This window comes from Phaenicophaeus curvirostris, chromosome 6, assembly GCF_032191515.1.
Source record: "Phaenicophaeus curvirostris isolate KB17595 chromosome 6, BPBGC_Pcur_1.0, whole genome shotgun sequence".
Taxonomy (NCBI): Eukaryota; Metazoa; Chordata; class Aves; order Cuculiformes; family Cuculidae; genus Phaenicophaeus; species Phaenicophaeus curvirostris.
The window spans coordinates 32,606,266-32,624,028 of NC_091397.1; the positions used below are offsets into that span (position 1 = coordinate 32,606,266).

Sequence of the window (17,763 nt, forward strand, 5' to 3'; positions counted from 1 at the left end):
CCAAACCATGGGCTACCAGTCTTCTTAGGGATACTAGAAATGAACAAAAAAAGCATGCCCTAATATATCTGGAATGCTTTTGTGACATGAAACTATAGTGCTACAGAAAATTATAATCAATAAAAGATTTGTAAGAATTAGATAAGATACTAGCTTTCAGTTCTGCAATAGAAATGCCAATAATCTAATATTTTCTAAAAAGAAAAGAGTGTATGGGAATAAATACCTATGAATCATCACAGTTTATGATTTACTAAAAAAAAAGAAACAACATACATTTTTAAATATAATTTCTATAATCCAGTTGAGCACTTCTATTTTACTCAGTATAAAGACTATTAGCTAGATATTAGCATCCAAGACAGAAGAAAAACAAAATCAGAAACTTTGCCTTTCTAAAGAAGAAAAGAGTTTAAAACAAATCTCCTGCTGTTGTATGAAGCTCTGTAAATTAGAATAAAGAGAAATGGCTTTTGATTTTCCAAACACTTAGCTAGTTAATGTACTCCTCCTTGTTCTAGTATTTCCTCAGTTATTTCAACAGACAGATGAAATATGTAGGTTAAATTACTAGTTTACATTTCAGGTACAGCCTACCACAATACAAAGAAATGTAAACTTCAGCAGTCAGCTTTAAACACTCACTCTGCAAAACAGGCTCGGCTCTAAGTACAAACATCCACAATTTATCCATCTAGAAAGCATTAGAACACCCTGATAGGAAGCATATTTAACATTCAGGCACACCTTATATTTTTTGGTATAATTAGAAAACTGTGACTTGGCCCACACAGATCACATGTGGAGATGGAATTAATCCTACCCTCAAAAGAGAAACTGGAAGGGAAAAATGGGATTGTGAGTGAATCAAGTCATTTATAATGCAGTTCTCCTAAAATTTCCAGTCTCATATAATGGAAAATAAAATGAGTTGCACAGCAATAGAAACTGAAGCACAGAAATGCATAAGTACATTAGTTCATGAATCAGTACTTTGACATTTAACAAATTAAATAAGTTTTCTTCACAAACCTCAGAGTTTGTTAAGGGAGAAAACAAAATTCATAACAGCATAAAAGCAGAAGCAGGAGTAAAGGGCAATTGCTTTGCACTGAATTAAAGGACAATTCCAATGACTGTAAAGTTCACTACCATGCTGTTTAATGATGGAATTTTGACAAGGGAAAATAAGTAATTCTAAGCATTATAGTTTCTACCAGAAAACAGATAGATTCCTCACCTCCCTCCTCCCTCTGCTTTGGCTGTAGCCACACACCACATGGGGTCAGAAGCCTGCAGCCCAATAGCTACAGTGCCTTGTGCTCCCATTGCACCGCCCCTGCTGCAGACTCGGGTTACACACTGACCAGACCTCCAGTGAGGAGAAAAGGCCTACATTTTAAGACCCTGGGTGCCAGGCTACTATTATTTCAGTCCAAGTAGAGCAGTCAGAATTTCAGAGTAGAAGTGAGCAACGAACTTATGTTCTCATTACAAATTTTGCTCTAAATGTCATAATCTCAGAAAGACTGAGTTACCTGACAAAGATCTCAAGCGCTTCTTTTTATGAACTACCAAAAAACAGGCAATATGTTCTAGACAGAACATATATCTAGATACCTAAACAGATAATGTGTTCTAGATAACTAGAACATATTTTTGGTAGTTCATAAAAATAGGCTTTCAACTTAAGTAGTGCTAGCAAACTTTTCTTGCTGCTACTTCATTATTAGTGTTACCTACTAGAGATTTGAAGTCATTTGTCAATAATTCTGTTGTCTAGGTAAAACTGGAATGAAACATTTAGGAGTAGTAGAACACATAATCATACATGTTTAAAAATTCTCTTTATAGCATTTTTCCTATGCTTTTCTTTCACAATATTTACTGTTAAGAAAAAAATATATTCTCATTAATAATGAAAGCTAAAGTTGAACATATACCTTTGTTCAGTTTCCTGGGGAGGTGGGGTGGTATTTTTTTTTAAAGCTAATTGTTCATACAATTTTCTGTTCTTCATAGTTTTATACTGGGGGTGGGGAGATGGAGATTAAAACCTGCATCTTTATGGAAGACTATCAGGAATCGAAGTATTTAGCTACAAAAATGTTTGCTACTTATGCAACTAATGGGATGCCAGTGGTCATGATATTCTAAAAAACCTTTGAAAAAAACAAACTTCTGTAAGTCACAAAAAAAAAATCTTTTAAAAAGGAGTAAAAGGTAAGCAAACACTTAATTGCCGCAGCCTGGATTGTAGACAATATGTTGAGAAACAAAACCTGTTGCAAATAGTAGAATCTTGGTAGAATTGAAATTAGAAATTCTTTTACAGTAGCTATTGAGAAAATTGCCTCCTTTTATTTTGACACTTACTATATTTATGATACTATTGATGAAGTTAGGCAAAAAAGAAATATGAAAAATCTTTTTTTGAAAAAGTACTAGTTTCTAAATCCTCATCCCCTTGTACATCTTGCCTTATCTCTCTGCTTCACTAATCTGTCCTCTTGGATTCAAAAGAAATAGACAGATAAACCTGACATAGTCGAAAAATAAAAATAAAATCCCACTGGGAGTGTCATTCTGCATTCGCCACTGTGGTCACTGCAGAGCCACAAATCTGCTTCATTTGGAGGTAATTGTGCTTTTGAAATATAGAATCTAGACCTCTGTTTTCTTCATTTAGTAGCAACTACCAATATGGAGTAGGGGGGAAGGTGTGGCAAAACCAAACAGAGCTGATATATTACAGTTTTCCTTCTTTGTTGTTTTGAACTGCATTTGTTTACTATGCCCTATTTGGGCTACCAACTAAGAAGCTGAAGAAGAAAACAAAAACTACCTCACTTTCTCATTGTTTAAAAACAAAACACACACAATCCAGTCTGCCTGCTCTTTTAGGCTTAAAAATATAGTAAAATCATTGTAAATATGTATTAATAATAGGGAATATTTATATTTCAATCGAATAAACATTAGAAAAGATATTAAATCTTATCAGTAACTCATGGCTTTAGGTCCAGTAGAACAAAAGTTACAAGACTGCTTACGTAAGCTAATATTTCTAGCCCTGTATGGAAGTTCCACTAAATATATTGCACTATTTAAACTTCCTTCATAACATGAAATGCTGTTAAGCCACAAATTTAAGAGAAAAAAAAAATCCTTGGGTACCTTTGGTTCTTTCAGCAGTTTTAGTTATTTCCCACAGAATCCAATTTTTTACTTACTAAACCCAGAATCATATATACCTTCCTGTTACTGAGATATAATAGCTTTCCCTGTATAAGTCAATGTACTGTGCCCTGTTAATCAATTACAGTACACACTATCCTGCCAGCATGGTAGCAGCAAAGAAATAAACTCTCCTCCATACCATTTATCTCAGTGATGTATTAACATCCAAGCCAGCTTAGGTCCATTTAAATGTTAACTTCCTGAAGCAAAACCACACTTCCACTCATTCTTTCAGATAAAAAGAACTGATAACTTTGTCATAAGTATGATGAAATTTGCTACTTTGACTTTCCTATTCAGAGGGAAATTACAGCACAGTCCATCAGGAACAAGTTTCTTTGAGATTCAAATAATAAGATCAATGGAAGAAAGATCATCTAATGTCATTAAATACAAATGCAAAACCTCTGCAATCCACAAGCTTCAAATTTTTCAAGACCCTCACACTAAAGAAGGGAAGAACTTCTATGAACTTGCTCTGTTCTTACATGATTTCTCAGGTACCTGGCTATTGGAAACCAGATACCTGGTGAGATGGATCTTTTATGCTACTAAGTGCAGCCTCTCATATGTTCCAATGTTCACATGCAACAAAACCAGGAAAGGATACCTGTCCATTCTTAGTTTACAGTCTGTTTATAGTTTATAGTTTATTTATATAGCCTACCCTTCACGCTGGATAGACTAAGAAATATCTGTCTTCCACCATGCCTGTATTTGCTTTTTCCTATGGCAACTGCAATTTGCAGTTAGTCCATGAACTGTCTGGGGAAAAGGGACCAGACAATTTAAAGGGACAGGCCTTGATTGTAGCACAAAGCAGACCACATTCGCAGAAGCTCTTGATGTATCATCCCCGGAGGCTGTTAAAGTTTAATCCTTGCTATACCAGTGACTTCAGTGATTCTTAGTGGGCAAAGTGGAGTGAAAAAAACCTCAATGCTCTACTTCACAGAAGCCTATTCAAATGCTTAGCATCCTAATCAATAAACAGGTCACCTGTAAAGTGGCTGACATATCTTATCAAAGCACTCTGAGTAGACGAAAAAAACAATCTGCAGTTCATCTGTATCTTCTTGACATTTGTATCTAGCAGTAGGTTAGAATGCACACAAACAACTATACATTGAGAAATGTTAAGAACTGGGAACAGTATACATATACTATAGTCATAGCTGATTTTATTAATATTTTGAAACTGCATTGGAGTATCTCTTAAAAGCTCTTGCAAAGATTATGTCAGCAAAGCTAAGATGTGCACTGTGCCTCTAAACAAGAAAAATACTCAGATACTGATGAACAGCACTCTCCAGAAAAAAAAATGATGGTGACTTACTAAGAATGCTTTTGGAGAGAAGGCTTTTCTATCATTATAGTTCAGTGCGCACTGAGGAACAGACCTTTAAAAAATACCAAGCCCCAAATCCACAAATTCACCCCTCCTTCTTCAAAAATCTTCAGTCAAAATCTCCTATCAAATTATAATCCATTAGCATAATTTTGCTGTAGGATACTAGCTCTAGAAACATAAATATGTTGTCAATAACAACTTTACACCCTGCATGCATATGTCAGAAAATAATTCAAAAGCTGATCAACTTAGATGCAAAAAGGCAAATGACTACAATATTAGCACCAATAGTGCATAGCTACAATTAATCACTAGCAGAATATGAAACAGAAGAGTCAATCTGAAGTAGTGTTTAAAAAAAAAAAATCACAGCCAAGAAATACACAAAGCCTAGGTTTTCTGACCATAAATCATTAACTACTTCTTTTTCACAGATTTTCACTGTACAAATAGAACATTTACAATACAAACCCCACAATCCTAACTATTACCAGTATATCCAACTCATTAATTAAGCAAAAAATGGCTGTCAATTGCAAAGAAAAATTTAGAGCAACTTTTAATCTTTACTTGTAATGCAAAATACTCTGGTTTTAAATATGGATTTTAATGTAAATGCAGGGAGCAAGGGAGAGAATCATATCATCTGGGTTTAATTTGTACTGTGTGCTAAATGCTAGTTATCCTAAACATATTTCTCTCATCCAATTCCAATGTGTAGAGCGATTTTTCTGTACCGTGAACAGAAGAAAGAATAAGCCACCAAGCACTCTTTGAAAAGCAGTCAGGAGATTGCAAGGGCACTCTGGAATGTGGGTGAAAACGTATGGGAATTGGTATATCTCCAATGAAAACCAACAGGAATATTAATGTGGCTGGTTTGGATTGCAGCTTATTAGTATGCTGAGACAGCCTTACTTTTAATATTTTTTTATAATCTGAAAAAAATGCTAGAACCCACTTTGCTTAATTCACAAGACTATGTCCCCCTGAAGAGTAGGAATAAATAAGCGTAAGTTGCTAGAACATTTCATGCACTGTTTCAAATGGACTTTTAAAGCAATGCTAACCAAAAAGTATGAGATGCCATAAAACAGCTTACGCTCAATGGCAACCCTCCTAAAAAAAACCCCGAAACTTAGAAGCAGGTGTTATTGAGGGCAGCCTATCACAGATTTAATTTCTATGACAACAAAAGCAACCTTGGCTCTTCTTACAAGCCTTTTACAAGGTATGATAAACTTCTAGCAAAACCTCTCATATGCCTATGTGAAAGGAAGCCTGCCCTTTCCATAGTCCTCAGAAGGGCTACTAAAAAAAATAATAGATATTGATGGTGATGGTTGGCAAATGCCAAGTAGAATATAACTCATGCTTCAACCTCTTAAGTCAGCAAGAAATCAGTAAAGCTTTATCAAGGAAGTCCTACTCTTATTGGGAAAGGAAATACTTGTCTGTCAAGTATATTGGCCAGATGTGCCAGCTTTTGGTACATTTTGAGTGGTTAAATAACATATTGTCTTATGCATATTCTGTTGCGTTTTTCTTGACTGCGGGAGAAATTTTTTTAAAAATCCACCATAAACTGTTACCACTAAGATAAAAAGCTAACTTTAGTCCAAAGAGAGTCTCTTGGACTGCTTTATTGACCAGTTAGGGATGATCACAGAATCACAGAATCACTAGGTTGGAAAAGACCCACTGGATCATCGAGTCCAACCATTCCTATCAAACACTAAACCATGCCCCTCAGCACCTCATCCACCCGTCCTTTAAAAATCTCCAGGGAAGGTGACTCAACCACCTCCCTGGGCAGCCTGTTCCAGTGCCCAATGACCCTTTCCTTGACAAATGTTTTCCTGATGTCCAAACTGAACCTCCCCTGGTGGAGCTTGAGGCCATTCCCTCTTGTCCTGTCCCCTGTCACTGGGGAGAAGAGGCCACCACCCTTCTCCCCACAACTTCCTTTCAGGTAGTTATAGAGAGCAATGAGGTCTCCCCTCAGCCTCCTCTTCTCTAAGCTAAACAACCCCAGCTCTCTCAGCTGCTCTTAGTAAGACTTGTTCTCCAGCCCCTTCACCAGCTTCGTTGCTCTTCTCTGGACTCACTCCAGAGCCTCAATATTTTTCTTGTGGTGAAGGACCCAGAACTGAACCCAGGATTTGAGGAGCAGTCTCACCAGTGCAGAGTACAGAGGGAGAATAACCTCCCTGGACCTGCTGGCCACACCGTTTCTGATACAAGCCAAGATGCCATTGGCCTTCTTGGCCACCTGGGCACACTGCTGGCTCATGTTCAGTTGGCTGTCAACCAACACCCCCAGTTCCCTCTCCTCCAGGCAGCTTTCTAGACAGACTTCTCCTAGTCTGTAGCACTGCACAGGCTTGTTGTGCCCCACGTGCAGGACCCGGCATTTGGCCTTGTTAAACCTCATGCCATTGGACTCAGCCCAGCAGTCCAGCCTGTTCAGGTCCCCCTCAAGAACCTCCCTACACTCCAGTAGATGGACACTTCCACCCAGCTTAGTGTCATCTGCAAACTTGCTAAGGGTGCACTCTGTGCCTTCATCCAGGTCATTGATAAAGATGTTGTACAGGTCTGGACCCAGCACTGAGCCCTGCGGGACACCACTTGTCACTGGCCTGCAGCTGGATTTAACTCCATTTACCACCACTCTCTGGGCCAGGGCACCTAACCAGTGTTCCACCCAGGAAAGCATTCGTCTGTCCAGTCCAGAGGCTGACAGTTTCCTGAGCAGAATGCTGTGAGAAACTGTGTCAAAGGCTTTACTGAAGTCCAAGAAGACTAAATCCACAGCCTTTCCCCCGTCCAGTAGGCCTGGATGATGACTGGTGGAGTGGAAGCTTTGTTTTTCACTCTCTTCTATCCTGCCCACTGTTTCAAGTGGGACTCTTCTTGTACCATACTTATGTTAGAAAGGTAGTGAAAACAAAACCACTGTTTAAATACCCTAAACTACAACAGAGCTGTCCACACACTGCCCTTACTTTCCCAGTTACCATTCCCATTTGCATGCCAGAACATCACTGCAGGTCTTACATAAGCCTCCTTTTGCTTCTTGTTTGCTATTTCTATTGCACTCCATTTTTTGAACTGTTATTTTTCACTGTGTTTTTGGGAGCATAGTGCTTTTTTCATATTGCAGATGTCTGCAGCTTCCTCACATGACTGACATTTCACAGGACAGTCTTGACAGACTGCTAGGGAGCCAAGCATGCATTCAGCTTCACGAACAAATGATCCCAGCTGAAGTTTTTCTGTGAGTATCTCTGGAGCTCAGCTGTAATCTAAAAGATTTGAGCAGCTCATATTGATCGCCTGGGATGTTTCATATTCCACTTGAAGTTGCATACCATAAATAGAGATAACACATTGTTGCTCAAGATTGTGGCTGCTGCTGAAAAATAAGAAAATGTAGCAGCTATTTTTGCCCCTCGAAGGCAAAGCCATAAATTATATGAATTTAGAGGTGTGCACACAGCCCTTACTGCTCAAGGTTACGCATTCTGAGGTTTATTTCTATAGATCTGTGTAAGGAAAGGAAGAAGTCTCAGGTAATGTTTTTATGGTGGTTACTTTGCTCACAGCAAAGCACTGGCAGTCAGGCCTGTTTCTTTGTTCTGGTTCCAGTTCAGGGGTTAGTCTTTGGGCAACACTGGATGCACCACCAGGGCCACATTTATAAAAATGCATTTGGATGCCTAAAAACAGACAGTACTTTACAAGATTTCCCAAATGATCTTTTTTCCTGATTCCCATTGCTTAGTTTTCAGAGCAGCCAAAGCCTTAGTAATCTCAAAGGTCATGGTACGGCTACATGTTTTGACTCTTATAAATGAGTGTCCTATTCCCTCCAAGGACCAGGTTGCTAATAAATAAACAAATTTTAATGTTTCAAGGATTTATTAATAAACATTTGTAAACACAACTGGGAAACATTGGAAATGGTATAGTATCACAACAAAGTGCTATGGATTATATGATTACTATCAGATATTTCTGGCTGCATTGCCTTTCCTCAAATGGCAGACAACATATTCCACAGTACTCTCCATACTTCTGTCTTTAACTACTGAAAATGGGAAAAAGGTTAAAGTCATTAATTACTGCAATCTACAATTTAAAGCAGAGAGATTAGTATTTCTTTTTTAAATTAAATTATTTGGTTTGGAATCATTACAAGTATAAAAGTAAACAAAGTAGCCTCTTGAAATTCAGATGTATCAGAATTTCACATTTCACAAAGGAAAAACAGAAGACTGTACCCAAAATTTGTGCGCTTCAAATTTTCAGGAAACCATCAATATTTTAAATTCTGAATTTATGAAAACATTTTTTGTTTTTAGTCTTTCACATTTGGAAAGATCAGTGTCCTTAAAGCTAAATTTCTGTCTTATTTTGTTATTTAATAGCATTCAATCTTGAATGATTTTTTTTTATTTTTTAACAAATACATCCCTTTTATTGTCCCTAAACTGTATCTACATTAAGGGTTTTCCAGGGTTTTGATTAGTTAGTTGGTTGGGTTTAAGTTGTGGTTGGTTTGGTTCTTTTTTAGTGGAAAAGAGTGGACAGAGGAAGTTTTGCAACATTTTAATACAAAAACATGTCTGGATTTCTTTTGGTTTGCTTTAGAGTTTGCAAAACATTCCACAGTCCATTGAGAATTTCACACCATTGCGCCACTGTGGCTTTTGTGAACAAATTTATAAACTGCTTTGCACTCTATGCAACTGGGAAAGTTATATGAGAAATTTGCCATATTATTTGCTCCGTTTTCTAAAAAAATTCAAGTCAATTACATATGGAATAGTCAGAAGTCAGTCAGTCTGGTTGTACCTTTGGGATTTCATTAAGCTTTCCTCACCACATAAGCAATAATAGACTATCAACTCTTTGCAAAGAAAAATTCATAAATATTTTCATATTTTTCTATCACCAGTCCTCAGGTACCCTTCGGTTTTTAACTTTCTGCATGTAAATATACTTCTACACCTTTTCAATATGGAAAATACTTAAATGTTTTGGAGGATATTACAGAAAATGAAGCTCCTTCTTAAATAACTTTGCAGGGAGACATGATTTTTCACAAACCGGTACCTATCAAGTATGGAGAAGCGTAGAGTCTTGACACATAAAAAGTTTTACAGCAGAGGGAAGAGTAACTTACAAGTCTGGAGGAGACAACACTCAAAATCTTTACAAATTATCTTGTCAAGTCTAATTTAGCTTAAAATAGCCTAAGTTCCCTCAGTCAGCCTTATATCAACAAGTACCTTTTGTTTGTTTGATTGTTTGTTGAGGGGGTTGGGGGCTCTTTTTGTTTGTTAGTTAGATTTGTATGTTTTCCAGACCCAGGGATAAGACACTAATACATGATAACTAGTTTCCTGAATAATGTTTTTATCAGTCAGTTTACTTTACATCATCATTTTAGCACACCCACAGAAAGCCAAACATTGACTCTCAAAACAATATAGCACAGTACAGAAGGAAGATATTTTAAACTTGGTACATAGAACCTACCACCATGGATATAAAATAGTTTCACAAAATTAAGGAAGCTACCCTCATAAAATATGTTTACCTACTCATTTACAGATTGGTTAAGATGCTCACCAGAAGTCTCATAATAAAGTTAATTCAGAGCAAATGCTACAGATTCCTGTATGAATGTCTTTTATACTAGAAAACTACCCTTTTCCTATAATGGCTAGGGAGGAGACTCTGTTTCTACCAGACAGAGAAAATATTTAATACCACAAAGCATGCAAAGCACATTTCACGTTTGTTTAGATGAGAAAAAAAAAAAGAAATTAACAGAGTATGCAAAATGCAGCAGAGAATTGTTTCTCAATTTGCACAGCAGAAAGTAAACATCACTTAAGCTTAAACTCAGGGTTTTTTTTCCGAAGGTCTTATTAATTCCATTTTTGTGCACTGTTACTTGTTTTCATCTCCCCTTTGGAGAAAACAGATACGTCATATTTATAGCAGAAGCTAAATTGTCTGTTTATCAGTTGCCTATTATTAGATGTGATGTTAGAAGCAAAACTCAAAAAGTGTGTGATCTATGAATTGAACTGTATTTGACTGACAGATATTTTTTTTTCCTGAAATTAAAAGACAAATAAGGTCTAACTTTGGTTTCTTCCCTCTTCTACCTGAGGTTGTTTCCCCCCAAACAAAGCATGCTTTCTCAATTCTTATCCCTGAAACATAGGAGGATTAGCTCTGATTGTAAATTGCAAATTCTTATGTTAAAGAGCATGCTTTCCCATGTTTCCAAAGAAGTATCAATTCACCATATAAACTAAATTGTCATAATACATGGATTTCTTAAAAAGTATCAACAAGATAGTCTTGAAAAGATATTTTAGGAGGAGAAAAAAGAAATAATTTTGACCTTTCTTCTTACTGTTGCAATAATCTAGGGTATATATGACATACATTTAAGATCACGTTGGTCTTGATTCAGTTTCCCAAAACCATAACATAAGTTTCCAGAATTTGCTGACACCTTTTGGGTTTTTTTAGAGCCAAAATCTTATCCATATTTTGATGAATAGAACTGTGAATAGGAAAGGAAAAGCAACAACAACAAAGCTAACAAGGAACACTGGATAACAGGAAAACATGAACATAGTTTAGGTTTCTGAACTTATCTCTGTATCATAGATTGAAAAGAGAAACCTGTGTTACAACCAGTCTGTGAGATGCAGAACTCTCAGAGGCTTGCTATATGTACTGGTAAACTCAAACCAATTATGTAACATGGCTGTGAATTTCGACATTACAGGCCCAAAGCTCTTACGCTATTACCTTCGAGAAACAATATGTAAGTCAGAGCAGGATAACAAATATTTTCATATGTCAGTAAAAAATCTGCAAGTTGATTCCAGTAAGTGTTCAGCATCCTTAAGTACACTGGAGCATCAGCATGAAGGAACAAGTCAGTCAGTTTAGGATAGTAGCTTCATAGGATACTATATTGTTGATACATTTTACCTTACTCCCGAATGTCTGAAGGTGCCTAACATTTAATTATGGAAGACAGTTTTTATTTCCTAAAGACTAAAGGAAATGTCACACCTCTGTGACAAGAGCAGATCAAGATTTGCAAAAACTTGTATACCTTCAGCTGAAAAGAATATTTTTCCTTATGATGCACTTGCAAGTTGGAAAGTTGAGAATATTTGGCTTACAGTGGTGAAGTACCTATAGAACCTGTGGTGCAGACACAGGGCAGGGCAACCAGTATCACAAGCAAACCCCCTGTCAGTCTGCCTGGATTCCCAGTTTTCTAGGAGTAAAACTAAGGAGTAAAGACAATGTTTAAACTAAGTGATTTATTCTCATCAGACAATAACAGCAAACATTTTTAAGCATATATATGAATGAGGTCAGTTCTTTTCTAACTGAGGATAAGTAAAGCCAGAAGTATTGGTCAAAAGAGCAATCTCCAGTTTTGAGATGCCAGTTGGTTTTTAATTCCATAAAATGTGGTGCACCCCAATTCTAGCAGTTAATTCTACATTAACTGGAGAAAATAAAATCTTAGGGGGGACTAGTTTTTCAGGCCCTTCAATATTCTCTTTAGAAGGCAATTTAATTCCAGTGCAAGGAAAGCTAATGCCAACCTTTATTAATCCATAGCATGAACACAAGAATAACATTAAACAATTGCATGGACAGATCCTGAATTCAAACAATCTTAAGTGTGGTTAAGAGCCATGGTTTGTGCACTTGATTAGGAAAATATATATCCAAATTTTATAATAGCTCAGATTTTATTCAGAAGAAGAAATTTTATTTATTAATTCTTAATCATTTCCTGTCTGCTGAGTTGGTAAACGACGTATGGAATTCAGCTGGATGTAGAGCTTTACAAAGCAATTTACATCATGTTCTGTTTCTTAGTTGCTACTTTTCTTTCATTTTAAGGAAAAAGTAGTTAGACGTCTAACACACAAGAATTATTTTTATTATTTGGCTTGAAGGCACCATAAGGAAGAAAAGATGGCAAGCAATCACTGTATAGTAATATCTTGGTTTCATTCTGTGCTAATGGGGTGACATCCAATCAAAAGCACATAACATCCACTGTATTTCACAGAATACCTGAACAAGTAATGATGTTAAATAAAACATCAAGATAAACACAAAATCCGTAGAAGGCCTCCATATTTTGTTTCAGAGAGCTCCATGCCCACTTTAGTTTAGATTTCCTGTGCTTATTTCCTCTTTTAAAAACACTACTACTGTGAGAAAAGGCTTCCCTCACAGGCTTCTCTGCCCTAAGAGCACCACAGGATATGTATCAGAGAACAGGTCTGTAAAATACATAAAATACATCACAACTAAATAAATTTTGCTTTGGCCCCCTGAAAAGCAAAAGTGTGCTTGTATTCTCCTGTACAAAACAGACTGCATCAACATTTCTAAAGACTTACTTAACTGAAAAATAATTTCTGACCAGACTATAAGATCCAAGTCAAAGGATATCGACTGCTTGTGTTGATCAGTGTTGCTGATTCATATCTTAATAGTTGTGTCATAGTAGCAGAGAATGAAGAGAAAGGATAGAAGGATGGTGCCGCACTGCTCCTACACACAGTCTTTGCACTGCCCCAGGCAAAAGTCATCCGCTTTTGGAAAGAATTAAGGAATTTAAAAAAAAATCAGCTTTGCCATCCACAGTAAAATATCTTATGCCTTGCTCAAACTTGCCTGATGCGTGACGGGAGGAGGAAAGCTTCTGCTAGAGCAGAAGAAAACACAAAGTAAGAAACATAGTTCTGTGCTTAATGGAGATAAAAATGAATTTTAAAAGGGATTAATCAAGTAGAGAGTTGGTGTACTGTTGTTCTCTTTTTACTGTGAAAGCTAGTGATAATAATTCCAGGTAATATCACATGCTACCAAAGACTTTTTTTTTCATAAACATTTTAAATAACATCAAATGTCATTACAGTGGTCCAAGAATCATTTCCTTTCTCACATTTTCTTCCTGTCTCATCAGAAACTCTTAATTTAGAAACACTCATCAAAAAGCATACTAATGTAATTCATTCAAAGCTGGCTGACAGGATGCTATATATATGGTTGTGTAAGACCAATTTTTAGATAGGATTTGTCACTGCATTTCTCTCACTGATTTAAATTACCAGACATACCTTATTTTAATGTGCTATAGTAATCCATGTCAATATGTTTTACAACAGTCTTAGCTGTCCAGCTTACCCTGCGGCTCATGTAGCATTTTTTGAATTGTTGGGCTTTTTCTAATTATCAAATGCAAATAATGTTGACAATAGCATCATCTATTCTTGTATCTTCATTATAACGCACAGTTACTACTGAGGCATTTTTAAGGCAGAGTACATGATAAAATATTATTATTGCTACATGTTTAATATGTCAGCCAAGGAAACCAGCACAGTTAAATTATCATATCTGAAAAATGAAGGTGACATAATCATAGCCCACGCCCTCCAATTTTAATCAGATATCTGAATATTAAGTTGCAAAAATTCCAGTTTACTACTTTTGTCTGGACCATGAACTCCCATTATGTTCAAAGTGAATGATGCTTGTTGTAAATACATACGAACATCTGTATACGTACATATATGGCAAAGCAACAACATCCATAGGACTTTCCAGCTGTACTGGCTGCAGTAACCCTGGCCTTGGCAGCGAGGAGTGAGCAAAAAGCCTGCAGCAGAGCAGGTGTGGATCTCCTGAGGGAGCTGCAGCCAGTGGGGAGAGAGATCACACTAGGGCACAGGAACAGCATGAAATGAGAGGGGTGACAGAGAGGAGCTGGTATGGACTGATAACAGCCCCTCATTCCCTGTCTCCCTGTGCCCCTTGGGACTGAAGGGGGAAAGGAGTTAGGAGTGAAGGAGAGCTTGAGAAAAAGAAAGGATTAAGGTCGGGGGGGAAGGTACATTAGGGGTTTTTTTTGCATTTGATTTACACTATCCAACTCTATTTTAATTGGCAATAAATTAAATTAATTTTCTCCAAATCTGTTTTGCCCATTAAGTGGCTGGAGAACAAGTATTACAAGGAGTGGCTATGGGAACTGCAGTTGTTTAGCCTAGAGAAAAGGAGGCTGAGGTGGAGCCCTTATCACTGTCTAAAACTACCTGAAAAGAAGTCGTAGCGAGGTGGGCGTTGGTCTCTTCTCTCAGGTGATAGGGGATATGGGAGGGAATGACCTCAAGTTGCGCCAGGAGATGTTCAGATTGGACATTAGAAAAAAATTTCTTCACAGTAGGGGTTATTAGGCATTGGAACAGGCTGCCCAGGGAGGTGCTTGAGTCCTTCTCCCTGAAGGTGGATAAAAGGCGGGTAGATGAAGTACTTAGGGATATGATTTAGTAGTGGGCTTGATGATCTCAAAGGTTTTTTCCAACTTAATGATTCTGTGGTTCTATAATTGGCAAGTGATCTCCCTGTCCTTACCTTGACCCATGAGCTGCTTCATCTTATTTTCTTCTGTGTCGAGCTGAGGAGATGGGTGAGGGAGCAGCCAGGTTGGGGCTGTCTGGCAGCTGAATAGGGTCGACCCTACACACTGCTTAACAGTCAAATATCAGAAAGCTGACTTGACATTACTTGTTAGAGACACCACACAAGTTCATGCCAATAATGTTGACTAAATGTGGTATAAAGCATTAAATGCTTTTTACAAAACTATTCAAGAGTGTCGGAAGAGCACCAAATTAATTTGTAAAATGAATTCTACATAGTCAGCTTTCTACTTCAATTTTTAACTCACTGCCTTCTGTATAATATTCATACTCAGAACAAAGCTGTGAAGGTCTGGCTTTCACCTATAACAGAGCCTCTTGGAGTCCCACAAGAATGAAACATAGCATTCAGACAGCATTACTCATCCATAAAAGAAATGAGAAGATACCAAAGCAATCTAATTATGCTGTCCTTTCTGACAAGGCTTGAACTTAGCTCAGTCCCACTCTAACAATCACAGAGCAGCTGACTGAATAGCTGTGTGTCAGGAGAGGAAAGACATTTCAGGAGAGCCAGGAAAATGTTTTACTTGCCTGCTCCAGAAAGCAATTCCAGTTTAAGCTTGGTCTGTGAATCAAGAATCCAGAACCATTTGCTGAAACCAGTGGCTGAAATGGAGGATTCACCATTCGTTTCTATGGCAAGCTACTTTTAATAATAGTTGTAGTATGACATTAATATTTTCACAGAATCACAGAATCACAGAATAACCAGGTTGGAAGAGACCCACCGGATCATCGAGTCCAACCGTTCCCATCAAACACTAAACCATATCCCTCAGCACCTCATCCACCCGTGCCTTAAACACCTCCAGGGAAGGTGACTCAACCACCTCCCTGGGCAGCCTGTTCCAGTGCCCAATGACCCTTTCTGTAAAGAATTTTTTCCTAACGTGCAGCCTAAACTTCCCCTGGTGGAGCTTGAGGCCGTTCCCTCTTGTCCTGTCCCCTGTCACTTGGGAGAAGAGGCCAGCACCCTCCTCTCTACAACGTCCTTTCAGGTAGCTGTAGAGAGCAATAAGGTCTCCCCTCAGCCTCCTCTTCTCCAGGCTGAACAACCGCAGCTCTCTCAGCCGCTCCTCTTAAGGCCTGTTCTCCAGCCCCCTCACCAGCTCCGTTGCTCTTCTCTGGACTCGCTCCAGAGCCTCAACATCCTTCTTGTGTTGAATGGCCCAGAACTGAACCCAGGATTTGAGGAGCGGTCTCACCAGTGCCGAGTACAGAGGGACGATAACCTCCCTGGACCTGCTGGTCACGCCGTTTCTGATACAAGCCAAGATGCCATTGGCCTTCTTGGCCACCTGGGCACACTGCTGGCTCATATTCAGTCGGTTGTTGACCAACACACCCAGGTCCCTCTCCTCCAGTATCTACCTACAATATTTTGATAGTGAGTATGACAGATATTCTGAAATCACACATTATTGTACATTTCAAGCAACCATTTTAACTTGCTCTTCCTGGGATATATGCATCAGCAGCAACATCATTCTTTCATCATTATGATTTATCTTCACATGCGCATGTTCAGTAGCACACGGGGAACTTTAAACGTGCTGTCCTGTGAATCACCATAAACATAGTGATAATGCAATTAGACAGTGTCCTACTTATGCTTCTAACAAGATTTGAAAGTTTTCATCAAACCTCAAATAACTTACAAAATGCACTGAAGGTACTGCACCTTGTCCTTTTACAGATGATTACTTCATTACTTCTTATCCAGAATTACTCTGAGTAAAAATCACAAAAAAGCTTGAAGCAAAAAGTAAACATATTAAATCCTTTCACTCAACTATGAATGAAGGACATCCAGTCAGAATAAGGAAAATCTGCTATGATATAATTTGTCATATGTCATGTAAAACAGCGCCTTTCAAGCTTGTTTTTTCTACTCCACTTATAAATCCATAAATGATTAATGAAGATATGGCCAATCAAATATGCATAATTAAGAACTTCATTTCCCAGAAAAATGAAGTCAGGAGGTGTTCAAAACAATTAGGAAATAATAAGGATGTAAAATTCAAGTGAAAAAGACAATAGCAAAAATAAAAGTTGAACTGGTTTATGTCATGAACCTCTGATTTTCCTCAATAAATTCTCCTCTAATTTAACAAACTCATTTTTTATTCATTAATGGCTTCCTGAGTTAAAAAAAATACTCCCCCAAAAGAACATCAAATACTTCTCCCTTCTATTCACTTTATTCTCAGGATTAATTTCATTAAGCCACTCTTAAATTAATTTACAAAGTTAACTTCTATGTTCAGTGCAGCTTGCCAGCATAGTAGGCTAAATGTGTCAGGAATTAATTTTCTCTTATAAATGAATGAACAAGATTGGAGGAAGATAAAATGAATGACTAAGTGACTGTAGTTAACCAAAAAAGTTCCATTTTGTTCCCTTATGGAGGATGACAGAATATAATTTTATTGAACACCGTTATCCTAAAGAGAAGATATGCTTTGGTTGATCTTAGCCAAAAGGCTGGAAAAGATATTTTAATAACTGACTGCTTCTGCTTAACAGGGAGATTTCATAATTACTGAAACTACATCTGTTTGATTAATGAGCCTTTCCCAGCATCCATGCATCTTTTGGAACCAC

At 37.5% G+C, this 17,763-nt stretch overlaps 1 protein-coding gene across 1 annotated transcript in view; it reads right to left on the reverse strand.

The window, feature by feature from the left end:
* The window catches only part of CNTNAP2 (contactin associated protein 2), a 1,119,128-nt gene that overhangs the window by 767,662 nt on the left and 333,703 nt on the right, over positions 1-17,763 (reverse strand). The gene's annotated exons all lie outside the window — the stretch shown is intronic.